The sequence below is a fragment of the Macaca thibetana genome, chromosome 5, assembly GCF_024542745.1.
Source record: "Macaca thibetana thibetana isolate TM-01 chromosome 5, ASM2454274v1, whole genome shotgun sequence".
NCBI classification, from domain to species: domain Eukaryota; kingdom Metazoa; phylum Chordata; class Mammalia; order Primates; family Cercopithecidae; genus Macaca; species Macaca thibetana.
In genome coordinates, this window is record NC_065582.1 from 160811583 (window position 1) to 160821336 (window position 9754).

General features: G+C 43.0%; 1 pseudogene; it reads right to left on the minus strand.

The window, feature by feature from the left end:
* Positions 1–5567: 5567 nt before the first annotated feature.
* LOC126954459 (zinc finger protein 248-like) lies at positions 5568–7542 on the minus strand (annotated as a pseudogene).
* Positions 7543–9754: the final 2212 nt, after the last annotated feature.

Here is a 9754-nt window from a genome sequence, read left to right on the forward strand (position 1 = left end):
CAGAGGTAAAAAATAAAAGCTCATGGTTACTGAGAGTTCACTATATGCAGCCTTGTGCTTGGGGCTTTCCTTACAGTATTTTATTTATTTAACCCACGGTGATAGAATAAGGTAGGTATGGTTAATCTTATTTTACTGATCATGAAACTGAGACTCGGATCAATGCAATACCTCGTTAAAGATCACATGTTTTGTGAGTGGTAGAGCTGGACTTTGTACCCAGCTGTGGAGGACTCCAAAAGCCAAGTCCCTCTGACTACTCTGGACCCCCTCTCAAAAGGACTAGCAATTGACCTAATAGAAGGGACAAGAAAAACAGTGGTGTCAAAGGGAGCCCGAAGTTTTCAAGAGTGTGTGACGTAGAGTACAGATAGTGATGTGGACAGAAATGGGGAAGTCAAAAGAATACCTTTTTCTTGGGAGCGGGAAGTGTGGAAGGATATTTTGGGAGATGAGAAAGGTTGTGAGCTTATTTTGACCTTCCCTCAAGGTGTAACGTATGAATGAACCTAAGCAACAGTAGAAATTAAAGGACATAAAGAGGTCAGAAGACACAGTGTTACAAAAACGACCAATCAATTACTCCATCTATTCTGTCGTATTTAGACTGGCGTGAACGACCACTCTGTTCCCCAGGAACTCTGCCACATTGCCCTGCAAGCCCGAGTGATCTTTCATACCTGCCTGCTGGTATTAAACAGTGGGCCCAGTCTACCTCCCTTCCCAGACGAGAGCCCTGCCGACAGCACTGGGGGGGAGGCAGCGCCTGTTTTGTGCCACGTGATCCCGCCCATTTGGCCACAGTTGGCTGGAGAATAACCAAACCACAGATGGACTGATAACCCATGCCTCACCTGGTGAATGATTAATGCTGTAGGACGAACTGTTTTTTTTTTAACCAAAGAGATACTTTAGTTCTCCACACAAATAAACATCTGGCAGACCCGTGTCTCTAATTCCCCAGACCAAGCCTCTGACTACAGCCAGGGTTTCCAGAGCAGGGCTGAATCTCTGTGAATCCTTTGCATCCCTCTGTCTTCCAGGTCCAGCTCAGTATCTGAAAGCTTGTGGGTAGTCAGTAAATATATATGGGTGAATATATATTTGAATCTTAGTGATGGACATAGCTTTGGCTCAAGCAAGTTTGTAGAAGTTATGTATATATTTGTGTATAGTTGTTTGTACTTTTAAATCACTGCCAAATATTTTATTTTATTATACCATAGGCAGTGATATCCACATCTGTCTCCACTAATAATTATTTTAAGTACTAACAGTGTTAGGCACTTTCTGAGTGCTTTATGTATATTGACTTGTTACTTCTTTACAGAAATACCAAGCATTAGATTCTCTTCTTAACTCCATTTTCAGGATGAGTAAACGTACAAGGAAGTTAATTCATTTGTCAAAGGGTTATAAAGTCAATTAAGTGGAGGAACCCAGCTTCTCCCTAGTTTGTCCCCTTAATGCTATATGTTACACTGCCCTTTCAGAATAGACAGTAAAGTCTATGAAGTCAGTCTCACTCATCTCTGTCAGTTTTCTGCTTGTCACTTAGTAGGTGGTCGGCATGTGTGTGCCATACAGAATTAAATTGCTTTTTCTCAAGTTGACCAACATGGGCTGTAATACGTCGTATTACCTACTGTATAATATGTCATGAGGAGGGTCTTGGTTTTGTCAGGTATAGTGATAGTTCAGATAAAATTGAGGGAGATTGTTAGAACTTGGGGTCCCCGGAGGAGGTAAAGTGAGATATCTGGGGCCAGATAAACCAGGGCAGGATGCTTGGGCTGCAGGAATTTGTGTACCCTGTTTTGTGGTCATGGGAGATGCCCAGAGGATGGGCAGCGGGGGTAGCCACATGGGGCAGGAGTACCAAGGACAGGGTTCCCTTAAGAGTTCTTTCTGTTTTGAAAGACCACTGTGTTCTGTCCGGCAACATTGATAGCCCTTCACTTAAAAAATCAACTCTCCTGCCTCTGTTGACATAAGTGTTATAAATTGAGTGGCCAACTTTGTGGGCCAGCCTATATGGCTTTTCCTCTGAGTGGTTGTGGCTTTGAATCTGTGAAAAGTCAGTTTTCTCAGAGTTGAAGCCATTTTTACCATAGGCTTTAATCTAGACCTGAGCTTACACACAAGTGCCTGTGCATCTCAATGAAGAGCAGATTCTCTGGAATCTATAGAGACTCCAGGGGCCCAAGGCACATGAGTATCGGGAACTGCATTGCAGCTTGCCACCCCAGGAGGCGCAGAAGGCTCTGCCTAGTGACAGAGAAGATGGAGTGGCTTTGGTGCCACTTTGGGCTTATGGCATGGATGGCAGCAGCCACGGGTGGCAGTGGCACCCACAATGGCAGGAGGTCTGTTGTGTAGTGGCTTTATGGAACCTTGTGTGGGTCGATCAGATCTTTGCAATCTGTTTGGTGCACCTTCATGGGCATAAGAAGCTTTTGCTATAGTTCTTCCTAGGAATCCAGGGCTGTAGAGGAAAAACATGGCATGTGCCCGGGGAGCTGAGAGGACAGTCCCATGAGTCCATGCCACGTATCTTCAGGGGACTCCCAGAAACTGCTGGGGGGATTTTGAAGGTGGAGAAAGTCAAGGTTTCTGCAATAGCAGGTGGGAAAAAAAATGATAGAAATAGTGTGTGAACATGCTGCCCTCAGGCCAGTACTCCTTAAGAGATTTGGCTTCCATACAGGTTAAGAACAGGTAAGATTTTCTTTTTCCGGTTTTTCACAGCATACCAGGCATTCCTTATAATGAGGACCAGCTGCAGGCAGCAATGACAGAAAGGTCTTCTGACATCATCCCTGCCCATTCATTGGTTTGACAAGCTGTCAGCTCAATGCAGCCTGCGATGCCTCCACGTGAGTCACTCTGCTGGCTGCTGTCAACACGGTGGATGTGCGTTTTCAGTGCTGATAGCACAAACAGAAAATGTTGGAATGGTCAATTTTATTGAATGAGAACATGATGACAACTTGGAATCTTGAACTAAATGCTAACTTTGGTATGGTTTTATTTTGACAAATTCAATTCATGGTGCCCGTTTATTTTAAATAGGATGTTAAAGACTATTGTAGGGTTTCTTTCTTTCTTTTTTTTTTTTTTTTAATGTACCACCACTTTTCATTTGTAGAGTGCAGTGACTACTACTGTATTACAATGGATGTTAACCTTTGCATAATTTATGTAAATACCATCCTTATTAACAGCATTTACATTACTGACTGACCCAGAGGTAGCTGAAAAACCTCAGAAAAATACAGTTTCACACTTCTTTACTGAAGTGCTAGGTTAGTAAACACAGCCATACCCATTCACATATATCAGGAAACAGTCAGAGGCAAGGTATGTAATGTAGTTCCTTGTGAAATCATATCTCACTTAAAACTTATACTGAATCCCAGCACTTTGGAAGGCTAAGGCAGGCAGATCACAAGGTCAGGAAATCAAGACCATCCTGGCTAACATGGTGAAACCCCGTCTCTACTAAAAATACAAAAAATGAGCTGGGCGTGGTGACACGTGCCTGTAGTCCCAGCTATTCGGGAGGCTGAGGCAGAAGAATGGTGTGAACCCGGGAGACGGAGCTTGCAGTGAGCCAAGATTGCGCCACTGTACTCCAGCCTGGGTGACAGAGAGAGACTCCGTCTCAGAAAAACACAGAGAAACAAAACAAACAAAAAAACTTACACTGGCCAACCTGTAGAGCGAGTCTGATAGTATTTAGAATAGGACTGACTCAGAGGTAGTTTAAAACCTCACAAAGACATTTTTTGGCTCCTTTATTGAAGAGGCAGTTCAGCAGTAATGACGATAGGCATTTGCTTATGTCAGGAAACAGAAAAAGGGGTATGTGGTTTGTACTATGAAATATGTTTTCATATATACATGATAGTATGCTGGTAAATATTTGACAGCAGGTTCTGTGAAGAAAATAAAAACCTTGATTTGTAGTTTGCCGATTTTGATGGTGTAAATGCTCCCACTATGTCTAACCTACCAACAAGATAGTACTGAATGTGGAGTCGGGAAGAGACGTGCAGTAGCAGTAGATGTGGATAGTATTTTCACCATACAGAGTCAACAATGTAAGTAACCTAAACAACAAAGATCATAGCGAAATGTAGCAGCCTAATTAGAAGTGATGAGTGTTGAGTATTTATTACTTTTGTTTTTAATATAATTTAATAGTAAGTTTATATATTTTAAATAATGACTGTGTTTAATAACTGGCTCACAAAATTCCTGAAAATTTAACAATCGGCAGCACTTTTAAGTCAATATGAGATGATGCTAGCACATCACTATATTTAAGTATGTGTGTACAAATATATTTACATATATATGCCCACATGTATACAAATACATAAGTACGTACACACATATAATTATATCAACCTATAAAGATACCAGTGGTATTTCTTTTTTTTTTTTTTTTTTTTTTTGAGACGGAGTCTCGCTGTCTCCCGGGCTGGAGTTGCAGTGGCCGGATCTCAGCTCACTGCAAGCTCCGCCTCCCGGGTTCACGCCATTCTCCTGCCTCAGCCTCCCGAGTAGCTGGGACTACAGGCGCCGCCACCTCGCCCGGCTAGTTTTTTTTTTGTATTTTTTTTTTTTAGTAGAGACGGGGTTTCACCATGTTCACCAGGTTGGTCTTGATCTCCTGACCTCGTGATCCACCCGTCTCGGCCTCCCAAAGTGCTGGGATTACAGGCTTGAGCCACCGCGCCCGGCCTACCAGTGGTATTTCATGTGGAAAATGTTAACACGTACCATAATAGTTACTAAACTAAGGGTACGTATTTCCTCCTGACAACCATGTTGGGTTACAATATGGAAATGAAACATACCAAAATTTGCTACATTAGCATAGTCATAAGGTCTACAAACATCAGGGACTTTTCATATATATATATAATTTTTTTTTTTTTTTGAGAGGAGTCTCATTCTTGTCATCTGGGCTAGAGTGCAGTGGTACGATCGGTTCACTGCAAGCTCCACCTCCCGGGTTCAAGCTTCTCCTGCCTCTGCCTCCTTAGTAGCTGGGATTACAGGCGCACATCACCATGTCTGGCTAATTTTTGTACTTTTAGTAGAAACGGGGTTTTGCCATGTTGGTCAGGCTGGTCTTGAACTCCTGACCTCAGGTGATCCACCCGCCTCGGCCTCCCTGAGTGCTGGGATTACAGGCATGAGCCAACGTGCCGGGCCCACATACGTGTTTAATGCTGTGTCATTCAACCTTTATATGCTTCAGATTCTACTATGAAGATGAGTGAATGAATATTGTCCATTATATTTACAATAAAATGTAGGTATTACATTTGGAATGCAACACTAAACAACATAAATTTTAGATAAAGGTTTTTGCTGCATTACTTACACAGAATTCCCCTCAGTACAAATTTCCTAATGAAAAGGTTTAATTTTTCTTGAATGCTTTCACGTATTCAAACAAGAAGTCATTTTCTAGTAATTTCTGACATTCTTTGCTTTCTCTAATTTTTAAAAGCTGAACAAAAATTTGACAGGTATATGAAGCCTTCTAACATTCAGGATGTGGAAAGACCTTCCAGTCTTGTGCGAATTCTCTGATGTTCGGTGAGAGCTGATTTTTCACAGAAGGTTTTCCCACATTCACTACATTTATAGGGTTTGTCTCCCATGTGAGTTCTTTGATGGACAATGAGATTTGACTTCACACAGATGAATTTTCCACATTCATGACATACAAAGGATTTCTCTCCTGTGTGTGTTCCCTGATGGACAGTGAGGGCTGACCTGGGGCAGAAGGATTTCCCATTTATAGGGCTTCTGCCCTGTGTGAGTTCTCTGATGTTCAGTGAGGTTTGACTTCGCACAGAACGTTTTTCCACATTGGTTACAGTCATAGGGCTTTTCTCCTATGTGTGTTTGCTGATGGTTGATAAAGTGTGGTTTCTGGCAAAAGGCTTTTCCCCATTCGGTGCATTCATAGGGCTTCTCTCCTGTGTGTGTTCTCTGATGCTGAGTGAAGTTTGACTTCTCCCACAAGGTTTTCCCACATTCACCACATTCGTAGGTTTTCTTCTCCTGAGTGAGCTCTCCAAAGCTGGGTGAGATGTAACTTCTTGCTGAAGTTATTCCATTTTCATTGTGATCAGAGGGCTTCCCCCTACGTGTACTATCTGATGTTTAAAAAGAGTTGAGTTTTCCCAAGTTTTGCCGCTCAATTTATATTCATGGGGAATATTTCTTGTGTAAGCTCCCTGATGGATCATGAAAATTGAATTGTCACAGATTTCCTATATTCATTGTATTCATAAAGATTCTCCCTTATAGGCCGGGCATGGTGGCTCACACCTGTAATCCCAGCACTTTGGGAGGCTGAGGTGGGTGGATCACTTGAGGCCAGGAGTTTGAAACCAGCCTGGCCAACATGGCAAAACCCCATCTCTACTAAAAATACAAAACAATTAGCTGGATGTGATGGCATGCACCTGTAGTCTCAACTACTCAGGAGGCTGAGACAAGAGAATCGCTTGAACCTGAGAGGTGGAGGTTGCAGTGAGTAAGATCCCGCCACTACACTCCAGCCTGGGTGTAAGAGCAAAACTCTCTGTAAAAAAAAAAAAAAAAAAAAAAAAAAAAGAGAGAGAGAGATTCTCCCTTATAAGAATTATCTGATCTGATGTCCACATCTAAAATCAATACAGAAGGACTTCTCACAAATACTGCATCCATATGGCTCCATTTCCAAATGAGTTCTTTGAGCTTTCAATAGTGAAAGTTCTTCCACGTTCATTATATTTAGAGTGTCTCTCCTATCCAAGATTAATTCTTATTTGTAAAAAATAAAAAAAAAAAAGTCTGTCTCCTCATGGAAGCCTTGTCCATTTTTATTATACTCAAAATGTTGGTCAAAAATTGGCGGAGTGAGATCCTGGTGATGATTAATGACATCCCTCTTTCGATCATATTTATGCAATTTCTCCCCAATAGGAATTTTCTCATGCCTAATATCAAGGAAGAATTTCTTGCACACATTAAATGCATCAGGCTTCTTTCTGGAACAGTTCTTTTGATCAATAATTAAACACAAAATATTTTTCAAACTCATTTCACACAAGTCACATATTTTAAAAGGAAAATTTCTTGAAGAGACAGGGTTTGTACCCAAATTGAAAGTTTTTCTTATTCTATTACCACTTTCTATGCTTACTGTTTTGTTTTTGGTGAACACAAGCTCCCAAAAATACTTGTCTCGGTTTTCCTGGCCCCTCTCTGACAGGTCATCAACTTTCCAGTTCCTTTCTGGGTGGCACTGGCTTGGAAATCCTTCCTCTAATATTCAGGAGCCCCTTGCTCTATCTTGAAGATCACTTCTGGCTTAGTAATGCAACACCTGGTTGAGACCAGATTGCTGCAAGTTTCCAGAATCACATCTCTGGACAGCATCTTCTGAGCGGGATCCAGCAGATGCCACTCTTGCTGGGTAAAGTCTATGCATACACCCTTGAATGACACTTGTTCTCGGGATTTGTTCATTTTCTGTGTAGTGGAGGAGAGAGAAGTCTCCATGTGTGGCTCTGATATGTGCTGAGCTTAGAAATGCCCCTTTTCAATGAGTGAATGTAAACATTTATTTCCTATTGATTTACTGACAATTTAGGCTCTCTTTCTTAAACCTGTTCCAGACCTTTCGCTGGCACACACACTTCAACAGCTTCAGGATCCCACCACTCCCTTGTCAGGTGCGACCAGAGGCCAGGGATTGTTTCCCATGAGGGACTGGAGGCTGGGGAAGGATAAGCCGGGAAGTTGGGGGAAGCCAGGGATGCACCTGCATATTGTAGAGTGTTTTTCCCCAAAGCCCCAAAAGCCAGCCATGCAGAATATGCTGTGAAATTGCAAAGCTTGTTTGGCCAGCTTTAGCCCATCAGCCCTGCCTGGGCTATAGAAGAAGAGAAGAAGGAGATGAGGAGTCCAGTGAAGAGTAAGAAGCTGTTGGGGAGCACCATGGGGGTGCTGGGCATTTCTGTGCCCACTGTATAGGGATAGGGAAGGGAGCGTGTTCCGTTCACCTGGCACCTAGTGAGGAAAGTGTTTGGAGAGCTGCTTGCAGAGATGTGTAAGAGTCTCCTAGAGCTTGGGGCTGGGGGGACAGGGACCAGTTTGAGACTCTCAACAAGAAGAGTTTGAAGGAGGGGGGCTGGGCCAATCACCTTTCTCTGACAGTAGAGTGGAGACAGGTGGTGGTTATCTGAGCAAGCTGCATGTTGACGATAGTGAACCTCTTGGATGTGGCTTCTGGAAGGAAGCCAGCCTAGAGTCATCCTCCAAGGGAGTTGGCTCAACGATCTTCTCAGGGGGGAAAAGGGATTCTACCTTGGTAAGAGTTCTTAGTTGCAGATGACAGAACCCCTGCCAGTCAGCGTAAATAGAAAGGAATTTTTCAGAGGGCATTAGTGACTTAACAAAATCTTGGGAATAAGTTCCTAGTCTGCTCTCCTAGGACCAAGTGTCAGAACCTCACCAGAGAGACTGTCCTGAGAAGGGAGCTGATGCTGGCCCTCCACTGACTCCAGGGCTGAACCACACCTGGAGACACCCACACCAGCATTATGGAAGCCACACCCACCTATGGACACACCCACCAGCACCGTGGAGGCCACGCCCACCTGCCTGTTTGCTCACGTTTAACTTCAGTGTGAAAGCCTCACAGGGTGCCTCTGATTCGTAGAATCTTTGTCACTTGTTCATGCCCTGCACTAAGAGAACTGGAAAATGTTGTGTTTCAGGTTATTCTTTGGGAAGCTGAGTTCACACTGTTCATGCACGCCAAATTGTAAGAGGATGTGCAAAGGACAGTTGCCCACTTATCCTGATGAACAGGTTTTGGCTGCTGGAAGTCAGAGCTGAGTGGAGAGTTCTAAGCAGCCAGCTGAGGGACAGTAATCTAACCCTATGTCAAAATGGTTAGATGTGGAGGTGCCCAGCAGGAGGTTTTCCAAAGAGACACAGAGCTACAGGAGAGTAAGGGTCTGCAGGGGACATTCGCCATGCCACAGGGCACCAATGCCCTGAGCAGCTTCTCCCTTCAAGTAAATCTTTTCCTCCATCCCCTCCTCCTGTCCCCCTGTACTGGACCCCAAAGGTCCACAATCAGAAACTAATGAATGGGGTAGGAGATGGAGTAAGAAGTACAGAGAAATTGAACTGTAAGAAGTACAGAGAAATTGAATTGTAAGAAGTACAGAGAAATTGACCCCCTTGCCTACTGTAGGGATCAATTTCTACTGTGTTGGGGGATGGGTAAGTTTTAACTAGGGGAGGAGCTTGCAGTTTTGCTTATTTGGTTATTACACTGGGTGGATCTCCTTAATGTTTGAACATGATGTGAAGACCTTTTTATTGTCAAGAATGATGGGGAAAGCTATGGGATCTCACTTAAGGTTTCATTCCAGAGTAGGGAAGAAGAGGGCCAAAGAGCACATCGACTGGGCAATGGGAGAACGAATAAGATGATTCTGTCCGCTTTCTGGCAAGTCGGGTTTATTCAATCAGTTGGTTATAAGAATTATTGTTATAAAGATATATTTATTGTTGCTTCAACTTTAATCAAGTTTTTAAAAATAATGTCAATTGAGAATACAATTGAGAATTATATATATATATATATATATATATATATATATATATGAGGAAGGTGGACACAGTGGGGCATGCCTGTAATCCCAGCACTTTGGGAGGCCGAGGC